Here is a 22,969-nt window from a genome sequence, read left to right as displayed (position 1 = left end):
ATTAATTTTATTACTACAAATTGCTGCTAGCTGCAAACAAATAGATCTATATATTAATTTGAAAATAATATTTTATTGCGTAAATAGTTAAACAAATTTATAACCTGTTGGTAATTAATGTTTGTTTAGTTGTGGGATGATGTGAGCTTACATTATTGTAGTTTGTCCAAGCTAGTTTAAAAGTGGAGGGACACCCCATTCTCTTCTTTGTTTTCCTCCTCATGCTTCTTTGGACAAGAGGCCTGTAGTCTGTAGATAAAGAACTACAAAATGTAAAGAAGAATAGTAGACCCCAAGAAATCTCTCGTCTCCTAATCCATGCTAAGCTAGGGTCATGACGAAACCACCTAGAGACGTTATTCCGGATTCAATCGAAATGGTTCCGTTGCCACCTCATTGTGTGGCCCACCAGGGATAAAAGAGGGTGTTAAGCAAACGAATCGCTAATGAATGTGCTATGGGGCCCCTTTACCCTCCACACAAGGACTTCCTCATAGCATGGGTTTGTTTTGTTTGGGAGGGGTGCTGAGTAGCTAATAACCCAATGACACTGGAGACCCATAAAAACTATTTTGGTGTGCATCATGGGCACCCCAAAACATTTTCCCCATTCTAATAGTTATCCATACAGCTATAAAGCAAAAACCACCTACAGACTTTGTTCCAACTTTATCCACCTGACATGTTTGCCATCTAATTGAGTGGCCCACAGGCATACAAAAGAGTGTTAAACAAACAGAACACATACAAGCAATATCTATGGGTACCTATTTCATGCACACAAAATTCTCCTTATGGCATGAGTGGATTTATAGACGAGGGGTGCTGCTAAGAAGCTGGTAATACCTAGAGATAGAGAGCGCAATTAACTGGTTGGCATCATTTGTGGCTGATCATGCATAGTGGAGCTGTGCTAGAGAGACGACATCGTTATCCTAAACATTGAAGAAACTTCTTGTTCTATTGTTAGTTTTTTTCTTTTCTTTTTTTTGATTCCTATGGATCTACTTATACTTGTTTTGTTCAATTTATCTAATTTATCAACAAAAAAAGAGAGGATATTCTTGTGTCCGATGCTGGTCGGTTTGTCAATTCTAGGGTTCTATTCTAGGGTCGTGTAAGTGGCCCTTTGATAAAAAAATAATAATAATAATGCATAGAGACCCATGGAATCTTTTGTGTGAACTAATGTCACCCTAAAACCTTGATAGTTATCCACGCACTATTGCCACTGTTATTGCAACATAACGGCCGTTTTCCGACTTCTTCCCCAGCTGTCATGGATGGTTCTATATACACCCCCCCTATTGCTCAGGACACCCCCCAAAAATTAAAAAAAAATTAAATACTCTCTACACCCCCCCATTTGCTAAGGACACCCCTAAAAAATTAAAAATTCCTAAATTACCCCCCACCCTCCCCACCCCCTCACCTAAATTGCTCTCTACACCCCCCAAACCCCCCCCACCCCGCTCTTCCCCTCCAAAACACCCGCCGGCTTCTCCCTTCCGCCCAAAAAACCTCGCCTCAAGCACCTCGCCGGCGGCCAAACCCCCTCCGTCTCCCTTTGAACTGTTCCGCCCAAAGCACCTCGCCAACGCCCAAAACCCCCCCGTTCCCCCTTCTCCCTCTCGTCGCCGGCATTCTCCCGATCTCCGACCACCTCGCCGGCTTCTCCCGGAACCACCTCGCCGGCTTCTCCCGAAATTTTTTTTTTTCACGGTTCGTGCTCCGTTCGGCACTGGATCGCCGAACAAAAGGCTTCTGTTCGGCTGTTCGGCTGAACAGTGCCGGACAGAAGCCTTCTGTGCGGCACTGTGCAGCCGAACAGATCTGTTCGGTTGAGGGTTGCCGAACAGAAGGCTTCTGTTCGGCACTGTTCAGCCGAACAGAAGCCTTTTGTTCGGTGATCCAGTGCCGAACGGAGCACGAACCGTGAAAAAAAAAAATTTCGAAACAAGGTGGAACACGTACCTTTGCGGCTGATTCTTTGTCCCAAATCACTAGTTGCTTGTCCATGCTTCGAATGGGGCTTAAATCTCCTTCAAAGATCGCCTAAACGATGTAAATGGATCGAGGGGTTTAAGGGGGGTTTGAGGGGTGTTTTTTTTTTTTCTTTTCAAAACGAAACGGAGGAGGAGGAAGGGGGGTGTATGAGAAAATTTCAAGGGCAATATGGTAATTACACTAAAGGTTAGTTTGGGTATTTTCTTTTTGGTTTTTGGGGGGTGTCCTTAGCAATAGGGGGGGTGTATATAGAACCACCCACTGAACAGCCACCAAGAAAGGCAGACACCCCTGGACTGTCCAAAATTCACAAAATTACCCTCCAGCACAACGTCTTTATCCCAGACAGCATCCGGCCAATCAGATGTTTCCACGTACAAAGAACGTCATTGGCCCCACCATACACGTGGCCCCCGCACCCTATTCCCCGCTTCTTTTTCCCTCCCCCCTCTCTCCCTGTTTTCTTGATTTCTCTCTTCGCTCCCTGCTCAGACTTTCCAAGGGAGCCATTGGAGCCGTTCGTCTTCTCGCAGGTAAAAATAGTAAAAAAAAACCCCAATTTTTTAGCTTTATTTCTCTACTAGTTCGAAGTTTCTGCTTCTTATTTCTTAGGTGCTTTTGGTGTCATTTGTTGTATGCGTTTTTTCGTTTCGTTTTCTGATCAAGAAAGGAAAAAAAAAATCTTGGCATTGTAGTTCTTTTTAAGATTTTCGTTTTCAAAATCGATTCATATGCTTCTCTCTCTCTCTAGTTCTCTGTTTTTGTCTGTTAATTCGAATTTTGTACTTCAAAATTTCTCAGGTACCTTTGGTATCGTTTTCAGTTGGTGCTTTCTGATGGAGATAAAAAGAGACGCATTAAAATGTAGTTCTGTTTCTTTATTTTCAAAATCCGTTATCAGAATTTAAAAATATGTGCAGCAAAATCTATTGGTATACTTTGATGTCCGTCCTGTCTGATTTTGTTTTTGGTTGTTGGTGTTTTTGTGGCGGATTTCGCATGGTTCCACAATGTATCTGTTGATTTCTAGGGTTTGAATGGACCGTATGAGGAATCTGATGTGGTGGTTCTGTTCTTTCATCTGGAAGCGTGGTGTTTTAGGTCTTGCCTTTATTTCCTGGGATTTTTGTTGATTATATTAGGAGCTTGCTAGCTTGTACTCATCTATTCAAATGTGCTGGCATTGGAAGATGATTCTTTTGTCGACATTTCTATGAAAACTTGGGTTTTTGATGAGGGATTACAAGTTCACAATTTGGTTTTTGAAGGCGGTTTTAGGATATTGGAGAATGTGATCAGGGATTATATTTGTACCACTGTCAGCTTTTGTAACAAATTGTCAACAAAGTCTAATCACTTCTCTTTTTGTTCATTTTGTAGATTTGATCAACTCAGTTGAGGCAGAGAATTTTGATCCACCCTGTCTTGTGCTGCTTTATCATAGGTATTTTCATTTATACTTCTACCAACAGCTTTTATATAGAATGATATTGAAGTTTCATCACTTCTCTTTGAGTTCATTTTATAGATTTGATCAATATAGTTGAGCCCGATAATTTTGATATGCCCCATTTTGTGCTGCTTTGTCATAGGTTTTTTCATTTGGTTCAAGCCTTCACGGCTCCATTTTTTTTCTCCCTGAGAAAATTCGTACAAGTAGCCTGAAAATTTACCACCTTGCTGATAGTAGAGATTTGGATCTTTGGCTGTTTAATTGTGATTAAATTGGTCGATTTGAATGCCATAGTTGGATATATTAGGACTCCTTTTTGCAATGTATAGTTGTGATTCACAGGTGTCTTCAGCTAGTGGTAGGAAATTTGATGTGGGGTTTTGATCAATCATACAATTTAGTTCTTGGACAGAGCAGAATAGATAAGCAAGTTGGATCTAGGGCTGAAATGGGTTGGGTCAAACCATCAACCAACCTGGTTAGACCTGGCTCAAACTATTTTTTAATAACCGTGGCTCATGTTGGGACTAAAAGCCTGTACCTGTTTTCAAATCTTGGGTCAGGTTTGGGTATTGTGAATTCTGACTTAACTATATCTGCATATTACCTAGGTCTAATTTGAGCCAAGCCAAAATATACCCGACACTATCTGAGCATGAACTGGCCTGACCTGAAAATTCAAGTCATATGAAAAGCCCTTCCCCAAATTCGTCAAATGAACACTTCCCTAAACTAATCCCTTTCCTTTCACCCTAGAAAAGCCACCTCTTGTCACCTCCTCTCACTCAGTTGTGCTTAAACATTCATTTCTTATTACCATGTCCTCATTTTTATCGTACTTTAAAATTGTAGTTTGTAAACTTGTACAGTAAGAATATTAATTTTCATGGTTCACATTGAAGAAGTTTTATTTGAATGAAAGTTCATGTTTGAATTGGCATCTGTTTAGTTTCTGCCCTGTAAAGTTGTAATGTGGGGTTCTATCTAAGCTTATTATTATTTCAACTAATTTTACTGTTATTATTACTATTATTATTTTTGTTATCAAGAATTTGTCGTTATCAGAGGGAGTTTTCTTTTGTTTGGATCTTCCTCTGCTCGGCATTGATTGGCTGTGGCATTACTTGAAAAAAAATGTCCAGACTTTAATAAGAACTTTTTGTAGGATTAATGGTAAAGGGTTTTGGTGTTTTCTCTTTGATTTGTGAGGAATTAGTTGAGATCTAGTGTCGGGTTTCTAATCTTAGAGGTGACTCGATCAAGGTTCATGGATGGAGTGGGATTGCCAACTGTTTTTGGTTGCATTTAACTTGACTAACTTATTTTTTATATTATTCTCTATTTTATTTCTGTTAAATAGTAAACAAAAGATCACAACATTTGCCTTATGCAGCGTAACATTGAAATTATCTGGATCTCTTGCTTATCTTACAGCCCACGATCACCACATGATCACGACCAAGATCTCCTGTGCACGTCTGCTTTTAGAAGGCTACTAGAGTCTTCTTGTTGATTCCACCCTTTAAGTTCCTGGGGCCGAGAATGGTTACCCCAATGACGATCCCTCTAGAGATTTTCTCACTTACTGTATCTCTCTCTAACTCTCTATATATGAATCACTGTTGATTCAATGACTCACCCTTTAAACTTGTGTAGAGGCTCTCTTTTTATAGAGCCTTAGAGGAGAGGAGATAGCAACCTTTCAGGAGTCTTTCAAAAACCAAAAGACGCTTCTGTTTTGGACTCCTTCTATTGTAACTAACCACGATACCATGTTTTGAATTTGTAGAGTCAAAAAACATATGGACGCTCAGGGTTTGACTAGGTCAAAACTTCATCTATTTTCAACATCTCCCACTCGTCCACATTGGGTGTCATCTATGTAAACTGTCTTCACTGGATCTCTAATTTGATCATCCCTTCATGCAGAAAATGAAGCGTGCGACTTGACAAGAAAGGATATGGTAGGAGTGCCATATTAAGTTATCATTTTACTAACATAGCACATCACTCAAAATATCTCGTTTATGCCCCAACTATTTAATCACATCAGGTCGAGCATCTTTAATTCCTCATGAGTTTATAGCTCAAAAACAATACTCAACCTATATCACCTATGCTTAGGATTATACCAAAACAAAATGATATAATCGCCTGGGCTATAAGCCATAACAGTGTGAATCCAAACAGTCTTCCTCAGACACTCATGTCAATCCATTTTTACTTGACTGCTTTCATAGACATGCTCCGTGAGACTGTATTTACTCATAGCCCTAGAAAAAAATATGCTAAAGTAGCAACATCGAGTATCCACTTCATAACATAGTTCCAAGTTAGAAAGGGCACATAATAGACTCTTTATTGGTCTATTAGGGCTCACATAGTGACAGAGCAGGGATCTATCTCGTCACTCCCTCAATTGGTTGTCCATAGCACATATAGTATGAAATGTATGCTATAGCAAAGCTCCCACTCAATTGGGCTTGTCACGCTCATATGCTGTACGAATCTTAGTCTAGCCACCATAAAGGCGCCCTAACTTGAGTTTCTTAGCACAGGCGCTCTTCAAGCACCTATCTAAGATCTCATATTCGACTTTATTCAGGCTTCATGAAGTTGTGTGAGTACTTCATGTGTGACTATCAATAGTCTCATCTTAGCTCAACTAAGGTGACATTCTCTTGATTCATCGTGCATGCTCCTTGAGCATCAAGATAATTACTTGCTCGCTTTCAAGCGCCCAAGTAATTATATTGTCTCATCCTACTCGGCTACTCGCTATTCAAGCGCTAAGGTGATCATCCATGTGAGTGGATTGATCTTAGCCTAGTGACACATCATCAAATTCATGTGTGCTATAGTATCAATCAAATCACAAATAGAAGCACAATTTCATTTATGCAAAAGATACTAATGATTACAATGTCCAATAAGGTATCACTACTAAATGTCAAATCCTATAAAGTCCCAAACTCCTTACATGAGTTTGAAAACACCTCTAGCTGTAGCCTTAGTAAGGAGGTCAACTATCATCTTGCTAGTTGAGATGTGTTGTAGGACTACCTCCCCTCGTGCAACAACATCACGGATGTAGTGAAAATGCATATCTATGTGTTTGGTCCTGCCATTATACTTGGAAACCTTGGCATATGCCAGAGCTGCCATGCTATCACTATATATCTTAACAGCATCATCTGTAATGGTTGTAATCTCTAAGTGCTGAAAGAATCTCCTCAACCAAACAGCTTCTTGTACAGCTGCTGAACAAGCAACATACTCAGGCTCCATTGTGGACAAGGCAATGCAAGATTATTTCTTACTACACTAAGAGATAGCCCCTCCATTGAGTAGAAATGCATAACCGGTGGTGGACTTTCACTCATCTTTATCACTGGCCCAATCAGCATCACTATAGCCTCTTAATCTCAAGTCTCCACCCTGATAGCAAAGCACGAGATCCGAAGTCCCACGAAGGTATCGGAAGATCCTTTTAACTGCTTGCTAATGAGCAGGTCCTGGGTTATTTTGGTAACGATTGACCATGCCTACTGCAAAGCAAATGTCTTGTCGTGTACACATCATAGCGTATATCAGCCTCCCAATTATACTCGCATAAGGAATTTTTGCCATTTTATTCTTCTCCTCATCATTCTTAGGGCAATGTTCAAGACTTAAAGCATAACCCTTCTCAATTGGAGTATCTATAGGTTTGGAGTTATGCATACGGAATTGCTCTAAGACTTTCTTGATGTAAGTCTCTTGGGACAAACCAAGGAGCCTTCTAGATCGATCTCTTAGGATCTTTACTCCAAGCACATAATTTGCTTCCCCCATGTTCTTCATCTTAAAAATAGAGGACAACAACACTTTTGTGGTGACAATCATCTCCATGTCATTTCCAGCTAACAAGATGTCATCCACATATAGAGACAGAATCAAGAAGTTCTTTTCTGCATGTTTGACATACACACAATGGTCTTCTTCCAACATTTCAAAGCCAATCAAAACAATGGCCTGATAAAATTTGAAGTACCACTGTCCAGACGACTGTTTAAGGCCATAAATGGAACGTTTAAAGCAGCATACTTTGCGCTCTTGCCCCTGAACCTCAAATCCAACAGGTTGATCCATATAGATCTCTTCATTTAGTTCTCCATTGAGAAATGCAGTCTTCACATCCATTTGAAAGAGTTTCAAATCTAGATATGCAACAATAGCTAGAATAAGGCGAATTGAAGCAAATCTCACCATTGGGGAGAATGTTTCATCATAATCTATACCTTCTCTTGGGGTATAGCCTTTCACCATGAGACGTGCCTTACGCTTGTCAATCGATCTATCTGCCTTTCGCTTGACCTTTAGGACCCACTTGTTCCCTATGGTCTTGCGCCCAGGCAGAAGATCAACCAATTCCCATACTTAGTTCCTTTCTATAGAACTCATCTCATCTTTCATAGCAGCCAACCATTCATTCGAAATGGGCGAAGTCAATGCTTCATAAGAAGTGGGCTCATCAAAGTCAGACGGAGTACCTATGAACAACTCCCCTTCAATCTCAAAACGACGATGGGGAATACTTCCACGCTCTTTGTGGGACACTCTCTTGTAGTACACTCCCACTGACCGGTGAGTCACTCCTACTATCTTTGGCAATTTCAGGATGAGATTGCGTTTCTCTATCCTCACGAGAAGATGGTGCAACTCCTTCAAGTTCTTGCAAATCATAAAGTTCAAGACTTTTATTTACTTCACCAATATTGGAAAAATCATTCTCAATGAATGTGACATCACGTGATTCTATCTCAGACATTCCACCGTCAGGATGTTCACCAAACATTACATATCCTTTTGAGCTTTCTGAATATCTTATAAAGATTTGCTTATTAGCTTTAGGACCAAGTTTTCCATCCTTGTGAGAGGTGTTATGAACATATCTTGTAGAACCCCAAGGCCGCAAATGTTCCAAACTAGGTTTTGCGCCATTCCATAACTCATATGGGGTACTTGGAACTGACTTGGAAGGCACATGGTTAAGGATGTAGGCTGCAATTAAGAGAGCATCTCCCCAGAAGGATATTGGGAGGTTAGCTTGTGCCATCATCAACCTAGCTATATCCAGTAACGTGCGATTCCTTTTTTTTTGCAACTTCATGTTGTTGTGGAGTTCTAGGGATTGTTAATTGCTTGCGTATCCCTTTCTCCTCACAAAATCTGTGAAACTGATTTAACAAATATTCACGACCTCGATCTGTTCAAAGAATTTTCAAATTCATATCTTTCTAATTCTCAACCTCAGCTACAAAGCGCTGGAAGCATTTCAAAGCCTCAAAGCGATGGGAGATCAGATAGACATAACTGAAGCGTGAGTAGTCGTCTATAAAGGTAAGGAAATAAAAGGTGCCATGGCGCGTCTTTACATTCATAGGTCCACAAATGTTTGAATGAACCAGCTCTAAAGGACGAGATGCCCTAGGTGCCTTTCCAAAAGGCTTCCTGCAGGTTTTCCCAGCTAGACATGGTTCACACACAGGTAGGCTTACATTAGCGAGAGTCCCCAATAGGCCTTCTTTAGCTAGTCTAACTATTTTATCTTTTCCCATGTGTCCTGGTCTAGCATGACATTTCAAAGATTCAGAAACAACATCATCATCATTAACAACTATGAGAGAAAAAGATGAATTATCCAAATCCAATCTAAATAAACCATTTGAAAGATAGCCATGTCTGTACAAAGTCTTATCCAAATAAAAATCCAACTGAGTGCCATCAAAATGAAAACTAAAACCAAGCTCTAGCATAGCAATAACTGAAAACAGATTACATTAAACACCAGGTGCATAGAGCACATCATGGAGAAGCAACAAGCGTCCTAGACGCATCTTGAGTTGGTAGGTGCCAACCCCAAGTACTTCTCGACTTCCGTTATCCAATATAACATACTGTGTACCCGCTGGTATCCGTCTATAATCTACGAACCCAACTCGATCTCGAGCTACATGTTTGGTTGCTCCTGAGTCTACAATTCAATCAGGGATCGGGTGAGCAACAAGCACATGCGAACATACAAATGTAATGAGAGAGTTGTGTTTAGTGAATACCTTCTTCGTCTCAGTGCACTCACTAGTGAAATGACCTATTTCTCCACAGTTATAGCACTTCATCTTGGACTTATCTTTCTTGCCAGCATGCTTGCCTCGGTGGCGCTTTGCAGTCCTTCCATCTTTGGGCCCAAGACCTTTTGTCTTTCTAGAGAATCTCCCACTGCCTTTGCGCTTAGGCCCAAATGCCTTGCGCTGCCCTTCTTGAGCAACAAGCAGAGTTGCACGGTGTGCCTTAAGACGCTCTGCCTCTAGCTCAAGGTGGCAAGATATATCAGCAAAAGTCTTAATGTTCTCGTTATGTGTGAGAACAAGCTTCATCTGCCCCCAAGTGGACTCAGGCAAAGTTCGTATCACTGTTGTAACCTGTTGTTCATCAGTGAGATTATTGCCGGCAGCCTTTAGGTCGTGGATTAAAGCGGATATAGTCCTCCAATGCTCAGCCATCGAGTGCCTTGAGTCCATTACATACTACTCAAACTTCAGAGTAAGAGCACACAACCTAGTTGCTGATGTCCCTCCATAGGCAATCTTCAGTTGGTTCCACATATCTTGGGCTATTGAGAAGTTTTCAAACTGCCCAATCAGATCATTGTGCATGCTGCTAAGCATAGTAAAGCGTGTGTACCGATCCTTCTTAGCCCAAGCCTGGTAGGCATCCATATCACGGCAATGCTGAGCAGTATTTCCATCTTCAGGTTGGCTCATGCTATGAGTCAAAGTCTCTAAGACATCCTGCTCCTTAAGGAGATATTGGATCTTCCTGTGCCACATATCATAATTGGTTTCATCTAGTTTCTCTCCTTTAGTAAGGTCAGCAACAACGTTCTTAGTGGCCATTTTAACTACATTCAACGCACGAGGTCGACATTAGCACACATTTAACATTTTAACTCCAAATCAGACCATGATATTCTTTCTAATGTAATGAGATCGAAAATTTTGCAAAGCTAGTAATCATCTCTCACTATGTAAGTTAGAACACTACATCTAATTGAGTTTCTTATCACACTAAAGGAGGAATCAACCAATTTAATCCATAATGTAAAAAAAAAATGTTCTTGTATACATCAAAATTGCACATTGATTGCATCCAAAAAACGATCATATTTTGATTTCACAACATATTAAGCCAATAAGTATAATAATGTATTCAATTGTGTAATTCAACTCAAAACATATACGATAAACATGTTATTTCAATCATGGAAATAGCTAACTAAGTCAAACTAGAAGATTCATGCCATGATATTGATCTCTAGAGGTCAATAATATTTTCTAGTGCACTGCCAAAAATTATATGATTTTTTTTTATTTTTTAATTATTATTTTGGGGTTGATGAGCACAAGTTGTCAACCTATATTTTAACCCTCCAAAAAATATTATTATGTAATATGTTGTAGTCTAGTTGGTTTGGATACTCGGTTCTCACTCGAGAGACTCTAGTTCGAGTCCCAGCAATAGGAATTTTTGTTTGTATCTGCAGGCACAAGTTTTCAATAGTCGCCACAACTTATGACGTGCTGTATGGCACTGTTCGTCATCTTCAACCTCCAGCCCCATGTTTTTTTTTGGTTTTGCCTTATCTCAACCACATATTCTATCAGCCGTAACTTACTCAATTCAAGTTGAAATTACGCATATGATATGTCGTTTTAAAGCTCTTGAAATCCTCTATCAAACCATCAAATCAATTGTTTCAATAAATGATGTTTATCATGTTAAAAATAGTCTGAAACATTCGGCCTTGTTTGAGCAATCAAAAATTAGTGTTTCAAATTTCTCCCTCTATGGAGCACGAAACTTCAAGATATTTTACTATCATGTTACTGACATCATAAGGAACATAAACATGTAAAGAGTTTCACCAAAAACATGCCATAATGGAACCTCAAATGAGAAATCCGAATATATAAGTTATGCAAATTTTTCATTGCGAACTCATCCAACATGCAAATGATGGCATAGAAAATCATGAAATCACATCCATGAGGGCAAAAACAAGTAGATCGTGGCTCTAATACCAATGTTAAATAGCAAACAAAAGATCATAGCGTTTACCTTATGCAGCAAATATTGAAATTACCTGGATCTCTTGCTTATCTTACAGCCCACGATCACGACCAAGATCTTCTTTGCACGTCTCCCTTTAGAAAGCTACTAGAGTCTTCTTGTTGATTCCACCCTTCAAGTTCCCGGGCCGAGAATGGTTACCCCAATGACGATCCCTCTAGAGATGATCCCTTAGTGGTGAAGACTTTCCCACTCACTGTATCTCTCTCTAACTCTCTATATATGAATCACTGTTGATTCAATGACTCACCCTTTAAACTTGTGTAGAGGCTCGCTTTTTATAGAGTCTTAGAGGAGAGGAGATAGCAACCTTTCAGGAGTCTTTCAAAAACCAAAAGACGCTTCTGTTTTGGACTCCTATTGTAACTAACCACGACACCACGTTTTGAATTTGTAGAGCCAAAAAACGTGTGGACGCTTAGGGCTTGACTAGGTCAAAACCTCATCTGTTTTCAACCATTTCAATTATGGATAAGCTCATAATGGTTTTATTTCTACCTCATTACTTGCATGTAGTTGTTTGTTTGTCTATGATTACGTTCTGATCAGGTTTTGGTTGTGCTTTTTCCATGGGAATTGAGATTTCATAATTCCGATTGCTGGGGAATTGGCTGTTGTGGAACCTAAAGTTTTGAGGAAATTGGTTGTATGCTATTGTTTTATCTTATTGAAATTTTGAGTTGATTTGATTCCTTTGCTTATTGAGTTAAGCTGTTAGGTGTTAACAATTTTTGCTGAGATATCTGGTGCTTAAAAGTGGAATCGATTTGGATGGAAACTGTGTAATCTACATTATGAAGATAAAGAAACCTTAATATTGCATGCATTATGCTTTTCACTTCTTGAACATGCCTTTTAGAAGTCCATCCAATTTGCTGATTGAAATTTTCCTTGTGGTTAGCATGCGGTCATCCGTGTCTTAAAAAAAGTAACACAGAGCACTTTGGCACCGATGTTATTACGTTAGAATTTTAAAGAGGGGATTTCCAGGTTTAGAAGAATCTGGAATGTATGTGCTGGAAGCATCAATAACTGGGTAGGAGGTATAGGCTTTTGAGAATTTGGTTCTGCTTGAACTGCCTTCATAAACTTTTGAGGCCTTCACATTACTCCATCTTATCACCTTTTAAAAGAAACTGGGTCATATGTTGTAAAATTTGAACTTGACATCAAGTCCACAATGCATATGAGAATTAATTTATGATCTGACATAGATGGAAAGTGCTTTTTATCTGACAAAGGAGCTTAAAATTTAATGCCTCAATCTTCTGCGATAAGATGTTGTTAAATGTATTATAAATTCATATTTGTGTGATATATAAATACATTATTGCTTACAAAAAGTGCAATGATACATAACATATTAAATTACCAGAGGACCACACCTTGTAATTAATGAAGCCTAATTATATATTTTTCAAAATCTAAATTTAAGCCATCAAAACATCATTTTATTTGGATGGGTTTAGGTCAGCTCTTCAAGCATATTAAACTTTTGATTCACTTGTAGATGCTTCAATTGGCTAATGGTTCCATGGACCTCATTCTTGTTGTCCTTTGAGTATTAAAAAAAAGAAAAAAAGAGAACCAACCTCAGTAATGGCCTACTGGATTGAAAGACCAGTTTGTATCATCTTTTGGGATGATTTCACTGGAACATTGAGTCTATTCAGCTCCTGTTTGATTTTGAACGTAATCATGATAATTTATAGAAGAATAAGAGAGCAAGCACTTCTTGACCTTATGCTCTGGAGGTCAGCCAGTTCCCGACCTTCACATGCTTTGATGATTGGCACTTGTATGAGGATTGCAATGGTCATGAACTCCTTGGAGGAGTTGGAGGGGAAGAACAGTAGTGGAGGGCGATGGCTTTGGAGGTCGTAACAGTGACTATTCTAACTTTCTAAGAGACCAAGTGCTAAAGGGAAATATGAGGTTTTTTATTGGATCACTGATTGTGCTCCTGTTGATGTCAAACCAGCCATCCATGACAAGATGAAGTTAAGCGAGCAAAGGTCCCATTTCTAGTAAGAAAAAGAGAGAAACAAAGGGAAATAGAAGGATGCCATTGATTCTAGCTTTTAGCAGCTCCATGTTCCCACTATTGTGGCTGCCAATGGAGCAACAATTGTCAATGCATATTATCTCTCTAGTAATAAATAAGGTAGAGAAAGATTGAGATTAGGATATAGGGCTCATGGCAGTGGTGTGTGTTGTTGGCAAAACATCAAAAGGTTCTAAAGATCTTGGAATCAAATGTCAGCTGAGGGTGTTGTCTTGATGGCATTAGCATTGAGGTGTTAGATGATAAAAAAGGAAAGGTGATGGGGAAGAGATGAAGCTGACATCCAAAAAAAAAACCCACAGGTGAAGGAGCTGGTTGAACCAGCAAGTGCGATACGTGACTAGCCTAGAGTATGTGTAGGCCAAGGAGACCAACATGCGCTTATAGGTCTAACACATTAGTTACATTTGCTGAAGGAGTAAAACTCTTTGATGTCAAAATTGTGGTCCCTGCAACATGCCTTTTTCTTTTCAAAATAAAGTTAAAGTTGCAAGTGAGCATGTGCCCATGTTTGAAGGGGGAATATGAAGAATCACATTAACGAGATGTATAACTAAAAGAACAAAATCAATTGAATTAAGAAAACAAATTCAAGAAAGGGAAAATAAATTATAAAAATAGAAAATAAAATACAAATTAGAAAGTAAAATAAAAAATGACACTCCAAAGTATTAGACAGAAGTAGATAAACTACAAAATACAACAAAATAGATAAAAAATAAAATATCACAAATTGAGTCAAGTGAAAAATATAAGAATGAAATGAAAACCAAGTAAATACCGGACAAGAATTACAAAGAGAGTCGGCTGGATGGATGTCACGCAAGGTGAGCCATCTTGGTACCAAGCCCCATACCGATGCTACCTTATTACTGTATCAGTACGCCCGGTGCAGGAGCCGGTTCAACATACCGAGTGTCGGTATGCCCCCCCGTATTGCGTATTGGTATCGAACTTGTACGATATGATATGCCCTGTACCGTCCGATTCGGTATAGTATGGTGAGGGTTTTCTTGAACCATTAACTAACATGCCATTGTTAAAGGTAATTTAATGAGGGACATCAAGGAGAAATATTTAAGAGAATTTTAAGGAGAAATTGGATAAGAAGAGAAGGTAACTGTTAGGCTGACCAAACATGAGGGATGTTAGGTGAGTAGAGATGGGGGGGATGCGAGAGAGAGATGTGTTAGATATTGGAAAGAAGAAGAAAGGTGTGAATCCAATCTGTAAATAGAGAAAGGGGGAAATATTTTAGGTGGGGTTTTTGTTGAAAACAGATGATCAAGAAACATCCGGAAGGTGATAGATTTAGATAGGAGGCATATGATAAGGAATTGGTGCATCGCATAGTGGAGCCAGTTTACTTTTGGGAACAAAAAGTAATAGATTGGGTTTTGCTAGAGTATTTCCCAAACTCATAAGTACCTCCTTTGGCAATTGCCATTTCACAGCTATCCCAATCCCAACCAGATTAATTATATTCCCTATTGTTCTTGCAGGATTTTTTTTCCCATTATTTTGAAGGAAAAAATGGTTATGAATGAAAGGTTAATGAGCGTAGAAGGTGTAGAATTGCTAAGATGCATGGACTGATGTAAATTGTAATGTCAATGATGAGATTAAGGAGAGATGAACCCATCTAAATGATGTTTTGTATCTCTCAGAGTTTCTTAATGAGCTAATTGAGGAAAGTGAAATTTGGACATGTCTATTGAGCTGGTTGGTTTTCTGTAGGTATCGTTGATTGTCTATTTTATCAAAAATCTTTGCAGTATGTGTGAATGCTTTTGTCAGAACTGCATGCTCTGAGGCAGAAATTTGGATTGCTGTATGGGCAAGCAATAACATTGGTGTCATTAGTGCAGCCTTATTTTTCCAAATATTAGATGAAGACTCATGAGGCCCAAATTCCTTTTCTCCTGTAAAATGTTTTTTTGCATATTAGGGCTTTTAATGCAACATAAACAAGGGTCATGAATAAAACGGTACCTATATGTAATTACTCAGTCTGTAATGACATGCAATAAACAAAACTAACATATGCATTTGAACACCATGACCCCAAAAAGTGCCAGTGCTAAATGCAGAATATAAACTATTTATTATTGTAAGGCATTTTTAGGGGTTGAGAGTGCTTTACGGTTAACTTATCATTTGAACCGACAAGTTTGAGATGATAGGGAATGGATCAAAATATATATATTAGCACCACCCACCCCGCCCATCTTTCTTTTTTTTTTTTTTGTTGGGGCGGGGCGGGGGGCAAAGAAAAAGGGTGGTTCCACTCAAGTGCGGCAAAATAAGCTACGATGTCATGTTAACTAAGAATTTGACCCCAAAAGCTTAAGCTGATAATGACTCGATCAACGTTGTTTATTAGGCTTCAGACTTGCAACCAAAGTTAATAGGGATGAACAACTTTCAACAACATTAAGAGTTGTATGCTGGATGTATCATAAGACGAGCAAGTATGTTAATAATTCATCTGTATGTCACATAGCATGCGTAAGTGACATGTCACAATGTCATGAAGTCTTGATGTTTTTGTAGTTTGATTAGCACCAAATGATCATCGTCAATGTTAGTTGAATAAATAAGTTTTCAAAAGAAAATTAACTTTTATTTGTTGTCATTTAGGACAAACCAGGGATAATTTAAACCAAATTGACTCAAAATTAGAATTTAAGTTACTTCACAAAAGATGTTTTATTTTACTATACTAAAATATACAGCATGAACATAAATAACATGCAAATACTTTTTGTTGTATAACGTGTATTATGTTTTGGTGGGATAAAATAAATTTCACGGGGAGTTTTTTAGTATATCACTTTTTTCGGGGGGGCATGGGAATTACAAATTCATCTTGCTATGCAGTAGGATGAATTTTGACATGTCTAAGAATTCTTTTTACTCAGATAACATTCTGTAGAATATGAATTTACATGTTGCTCTGGTTATTCTATTTTCCCTTTCTTTTATGTCGCTCTTTGATTTATGAGTTTATGTTGCTGCTAAGGCTTACGATGGATGTGGCTAACTATTGATGCAATTTGAAGGTTTTTGGTTGTCTACAGGTTTTGGGCTCAACCCTTGTGAACATTTCCATCCTTGACAGTAGAAACATAATGTGCTCATGAAAGTGACATTACGGCTGCTACTACTTATTTGTGTTTGCGAGCATGCTTAACCACGTGATCCTTTATCATATACCTCCTTTTCCCCCCTTTTAATAGATATTGGGGCAAGGTTTAAGATTCAATCAGTACTCAGTTTGACTTAGCTTTTGAACAGATATGGGTCTTCTAGATCTCCTTTTTATTTATAAAAAATTGAGGTATTATTGAGTGTGCATTTAATAAATTAAAGAAAAGAAGTCTAGATGTTCCAATGGAATACATGCAACTGTCAAATCCCATTAACTTATTTTTTTCTTGCAAAACTAAGCATGCTATCACTTCTATTTCCTTATTGAATTTTTTTTTCTAGATTTACCCTCATGTCCTTTATTATTTTTCCTTGACTGATCCTGTAAAATAATTCCCAACCTTTGAGCTTGTGACTTCATTTTTATCCCAAAACTGGCCAAATTTTCCTTCTTCAAATTCTACAGTTTATTATATACAGTTCAAAGCATTAGTTATCTTACATCGTAGCATCTAGTAATGGACTAATAGCCTATTTCTTATCCTTTTAATTTCTGTATCTTACTGTCTCTATTGATTTGTATCTTCATAAATGAAAGCTTGTAATCATCAATAATTTTTTACTTGGTTTAGTTTCTTATGCTTTGTCACTCCCCTAAACTAGTATCTTGTCATATCTGGTCATACTCTTCTTCTGTTTGATAGAGTTCCCACCGTCAAGTGACAAAGTTCGTTAGGATTTGAAGCAGCAGTCTTTTTGAGAACATATATTTGTTTGTCGCATTCTTTACTTCTGTGTATATCTTACCCTTCTCAAACCCTGCAATGGTGGGGGGCTCGTGCATTCGGCCTTCTTTTTTTTATGTTTCTTGGAGTATGTTTGTTTAGTAATGGCACTAACTCAAAATGATTTTTTAAGAAAAAAATGTTGAATGTTGATAAAAAAATCACGATAAGTATTACTCCAAGCATAAAGTATCCTTTAAACAGCCAAAGAATGCACTGGTCAGATGATACTCAGAAGCACCTTTCTCTGTGTCATCATCTCTGCTCTAATGTTAATTATATATGCCTACATTTGTTTCTATATTCCTTTTCACTAGACTGAGCTAATAAACCACTGAAATCTGGTATCTTTTGGCTATCAAATTTGACAGGGCCTCGATTTGTTTTCATTTTGCCTAATATTGCATATTTTGTTTCTGATTCTTCTATTTCGAAAAGCTTGTTCCTCTGAGGAATTTCATTCACAATTCCAACTTAGAATTAAGTTTGTCCCTTTTCCAATAAATCAACATTGTATCATTTGCAAAATATAGATTGTCTTAATAAATATTGAATTTTTTGCAGTCAGCAAATGCACCAAGGGTTGAATTTTAAAGAAAGTAAATACTTACTGATGATAGTTGATGTATGCTCATCATGATCAGAAACACAATTGTCTTAGCGTAATTACTAGATACTCATCAATGCTCCAACATGATTGCCCAAAAAAATTTCAACATATTTGTTATCCAGACTTGGGAATGAGGTCTGCCGTACCACCCCGTACCGGAAGAAAATCGGTATGAAGCATATCTTTAAGTCGGTACAAGTCCGTACCGCCCGTACTTTGGTGTGGACCGAGGCGTATCGAGATAAAAATTGGAAAAAATAGTTAGAGAGCTATTTCAGTACAAAGATGTACCGAACTGTACTGTACCGAACCGATAAGGTACCGATATAGTATCTGGTACCGAGATTGCAGACCTTGCTTTTGAACCCACCACTTTACAATAAATGCATGTTTGGGTGGCAAAAGACCTTAATGGTCCAATAAGATATTCCTAGTAGGGGGCTTCTTTCTTAAAAATACATAGGAAACCGGGTGACTCAATGAGAATCGGGCAGCCAGATATAGCTATCCTATTTTTTAGGGATGATTTTCAACATGGTTCGAACTTATTTCTCAAACATAGGAATTAGTTGTTGCCCAGCTTTCCCAATGTCTTTCAACCAGCCAAATTCCATTGTATTGGTTAAACTTAAAGCCTCACCAGGAAGATCTTATCAGACTGATAAGATCTTCTGGAGTCCAAACAGGGCCTAAATGATATTCTTATCATATGCTGTTCCCAAGGTGACAAAGGCCATGTAAGTTTGTTTCCTTTTCTCCAAATATTTTCAATTGTCTTTTTAAATGATAGCATTGATTATCATATTTCTTGGTTCAAATGCAAGTTAGTTCTTGAAGATCATTGTTATTCTATTGTAATCTTGGTTCCATCGCCTTTTCCTATAACTTCATAATGTATCTCACGACTTAAGTTTTAGTATAGCTGTTGCAGTTTGGGTATAACCTCTACTCTTATAGATGAATGGTATAGCACGTATTTAATCATTTGGCATTTTCTTGAACTTGCATAATCTAGTAAAATACTTGCAAGAATGATAAGAATAATCATGATATTTCAAAAGCTCAAATCCTTGAATGAATATGAAATCAAACATTTCCATGTCAACTGGAAAAGGATCTGGTTGTTAGAAACAATATATGATTATTAAAATCTGAAGGCGAATGATTCAAGAAGCTTATAAAAGTTTAAGGAGCTGATGACTTTTGTAAGTACAGAGTTTCGAGGAGGCTGCACCAGAATATGTTTTTTAAGCTCAAATTTCTTTAATTGTTATCTTGTTATTTTTTCAGTTTCCCTTTTCATGATTTATTGGAATAGCTTATTTTGGAAAAGAAAACATCCTTTTAAGACTTTAATCTAAAAGACTTCAAATATTTTTCTTGTTTTACTTGGTATATTATTTGGCACTATTAAATTATTTATGGTGGTTATAACAAATGAAATATTATGCAACTAGAAGCTCTTACAAGCATTGTGTACAGGAGTGTTGGGTAAAACAAGTCCTACATAAGTTTCACCTAATCTGGCAGAAGTGGCTATTGCTCGTTTCGAGCGAACGTAGCTGTTTTTCAAATTCTAATATTTTAACTCACGTACATGAATGTGGCTCGCAGAATCCTGTATTCTCTAAATTATAATATCTATCCTCTGATGCGTTTGTCTGGGAACTGGAACCAGTCCATGTCTGTATGCACTCTTTTGACCTTATGAGTAAAACTCTTGCCAACTAGTGAAGTTAGGTAGTGCACAAGATTTAGAAGATCATTATGATTCAAAGCAAGACAAGTTTCATTATTGTTTTCGCAATTGTCATCATTCTAACATATAGATAACTCCTGAAGAATTTAATCATTAGATATTGGGGGCTCGGAAAGTATGTTCATAACTGCATTGTAAGCTTGAAAGATGTTTAAGTGGTTTGGGTTCTGAATATGGATACTGCAGTAATGTATTTTATCTTTGGTCACTTGATGGTTTAATATTTAATGTACTAAAGAAAGGTCGTTGATGATAGCTAAGAATAATGTTTTACGTCCAGTTGATGTTGCACAAGTTATTATTAGATTTCAAATCAAGTGCTTTTGACAGGATTATCTGTAGGACAGTATGTTTTACATGCAAGTCATATTGGTTTTAATACCTCTTATGGAACGAATAATGCACGTGCTGCCATGATCCAGTTTATAGTATAACCCTGGCTAAAAGATGCAAAATTGTATTATCATTAAAATCCATAGTACTTTTTTTTTTCTTACTGGTGTTGCAAATGTATATTAGCCTCATTGCTGACCATTTTCAAATAAATACATAGATCTAATGGGAAAATGTAATACATTTATTAGCACTCCTCATGATTTGGTTGTCCGCTGAACTTTTATAGAGTATGAAATTGTAAAATTTTCACACTTAATTTAGGCAAGCATTGAACTACTAGTTCCTTTTGACTCTAAATCTTGAAATGCTCATAATCTTAATTTTTTAAGTATCGTACTATATTTTTCAGTCATGTGACCAAAACTCATAATCAAAACATTTAGGGGTCACTCCGGCCATGGAACGGTCCGCTCAGCTGTCTCAGCCTGTAATGGGAGCTGTAACCTGTGCTGCCCAAACAGCATATGCTGCTCCTCCATACCAATCTGTTGCAATGGTAACCGGAGCTCCTGCAGTGATTGGAGCCCTATCACCCAACATACAAACAAACCCGCACCAGCTTGCTTACCAGCAAATCCAACAGCTTCATCATCATCATCAGCAGCAGCAACATCAGCAGCTCCAGACCTTCTGGGCCACACAGATGTTAGAGATAGAACATGCCAATGACTTCAAGAACCACAGCCTGCCTCTCGCCAGGATAAAGAAAATCATGAAAGCGGATGAGGATGTCAGGATGATCTCAGCTGAGGCTCCTGTGATCTTTGCGAAGGCATGTGAGATGTTCATACTGGAGCTGACGCTGAGATCGTGGATGCATACGGAAGAGAACAAGAGGAGGACACTCCAGAAGAATGATATAGCTGCTGCCATCACCAGGACTGACATATTTGACTTCCTTGTTGATATAGTTCCGAGGGATGAATTGAAGGAAGAAGGATTTGGGATAGCGAGAGCTGGTTTGCCAGCCATAGGTGGTCCTGCCAACACGATGCCCTACTACTATGTACCACAACAGCAGCAGATAACAGGCGCAGGGGGTGATCATCAGGAAGCCCATTGATCAGGCAGCTAGAACAGCATTGTAGACTGCCTAGCTGCCTTCTCCAGTGGTTTACATATCGCACCAGCCACAGCAGCAACAAGATGCCCGATAGTAGTTGAACTTATGATATAGTTTAAGAGAGCCTTTTGTGTTTCTGGTTTCTTCAGATGTAGGGAGGTTAATTTTTAGATGGAATGGCATGTTCCCTAATGGTTCAGATAGTCCTAGCGGTCGTTATGACAAGCTAGTGATGGACCTCTTTTTAGTTGGGTAGTTGGTGAACTAAGAAAAAACTAATGTAGTTTGCATGGAGATGGAAGGGGGCACAACTTTGTAAAGTGGTGTTTTATCTCAGCTTCCATTCTGCGACTGCATAGAGAATAAATTGTACTGTTCTTAATCTATAACTGTGGCGTCAATGATCTTGTGAGGTCAATTTTGTAAGGAGCAACACTGGGAGGGTGGAACCCTGGTGTCAGGTCTTAACAATAGTTCTTTCTTCATGGTAGGTTACAGGCTATGAGAATGGTGTCACCATGGAATGCACGCGAAGAATTTGCTAGTTCAGTGCTGCATAGTAAATCCCATTAAGCAGGTCTTTTTTTTTTTTTTTAACAGGTAAGATATGGTATTTGCGATGAAGATGTTCACATGAAATGCAAGCCATTCATTGCTGGTTTGGTGCTTACATGCAAACAATAAGCATGTCTTTCTGTAGGTAAGCTGGTGATGGGTAACATGGAGCGCGCACCAAATATTACTAATTTAGTGCTTCTATACTTGCATAATTAAGCATGTCTTTCAACAGGCAGAATTGATCTCTTGTGAGCCAATAAATTCTAGGCAGGAACTCCATAATTTGTAGTTAATCTACAAAAATATAAATTTTTCGGTGCATGAATCATCAAAGACTTCTTCCTAGAGAATTTGGGAAGATACGAGTAGTCTCGATATTATTTCCAAGCCTCTCTACTTTTTATGTCTCAAGATGAGGCTCTTCCTTCTTTTCAGCAGAACCTTTATTGGGATGCCTTGGTGGATACCTATACTTCAGATCTTCATCAACAAATATACGATTAGAAATTTATCTAATTTCTCTTCCCAAGGGTGTCTGATCTTGCGAGAGCAATCAAATCACTTTTCAAAGGAGCTATTATGACTATGAGATTACTCTATTCCATGGGGTGTGCAGCAGAACTAAGCCACAAAGTCCTGTCGCTTTGCCTCTTACGACATAGCACCAGTACTCTTGGCATTTCTGCACTCAATCCTATCTACCAATGCAAGTTCCTACATGATGCTCCTACAAAATGATCCTGTTCCAATATCGGTAGTCAAAAACTAAATTCCCACATAAGCTCTTGATATACCTTCGCAGCTCGTACTTACGAAAGCACAGGGTTCCCAAAGTGATCTTCCTCAGGTTACAGCATGGTTCTGGGTCAATGCTAAAAGGGGCTGAGAAAACCAAGTATACAATAAAGCATGTGAAGATTAAGAAAGAAAATGAACTTACTATTGCCCACA

General features: G+C 38.3%; 1 pseudogene across 1 annotated transcript; it reads left to right on the top strand.

Moving 5' to 3' along the window:
* The first annotated feature begins 2,425 nt into the window (after positions 1–2,425).
* LOC103720163 (nuclear transcription factor Y subunit C-4-like) lies at positions 2,426–21,566 on the top strand (annotated as a pseudogene). Its single transcript, XR_015975762.2, has 3 exons — positions 2,426–2,540; positions 3,388–3,451; positions 20,781–21,566. The product of XR_015975762.2 is annotated as a nuclear transcription factor Y subunit C-4-like (transcript).
* Positions 21,567–22,969: the final 1,403 nt, after the last annotated feature.

The sequence above is a fragment of the Phoenix dactylifera genome, chromosome 2 (assembly GCF_051530095.1).
Source record: "Phoenix dactylifera cultivar Ajwa chromosome 2, Ajwa_hap1_PhDact_Kaust_v1.1, whole genome shotgun sequence".
Lineage (NCBI taxonomy): Eukaryota > Viridiplantae > Streptophyta > Magnoliopsida > Arecales > Arecaceae > Phoenix > Phoenix dactylifera.
Note: the sequence above shows the minus strand (reverse complement) of the source record. Positions and strands in the feature narration are given on the sequence as shown.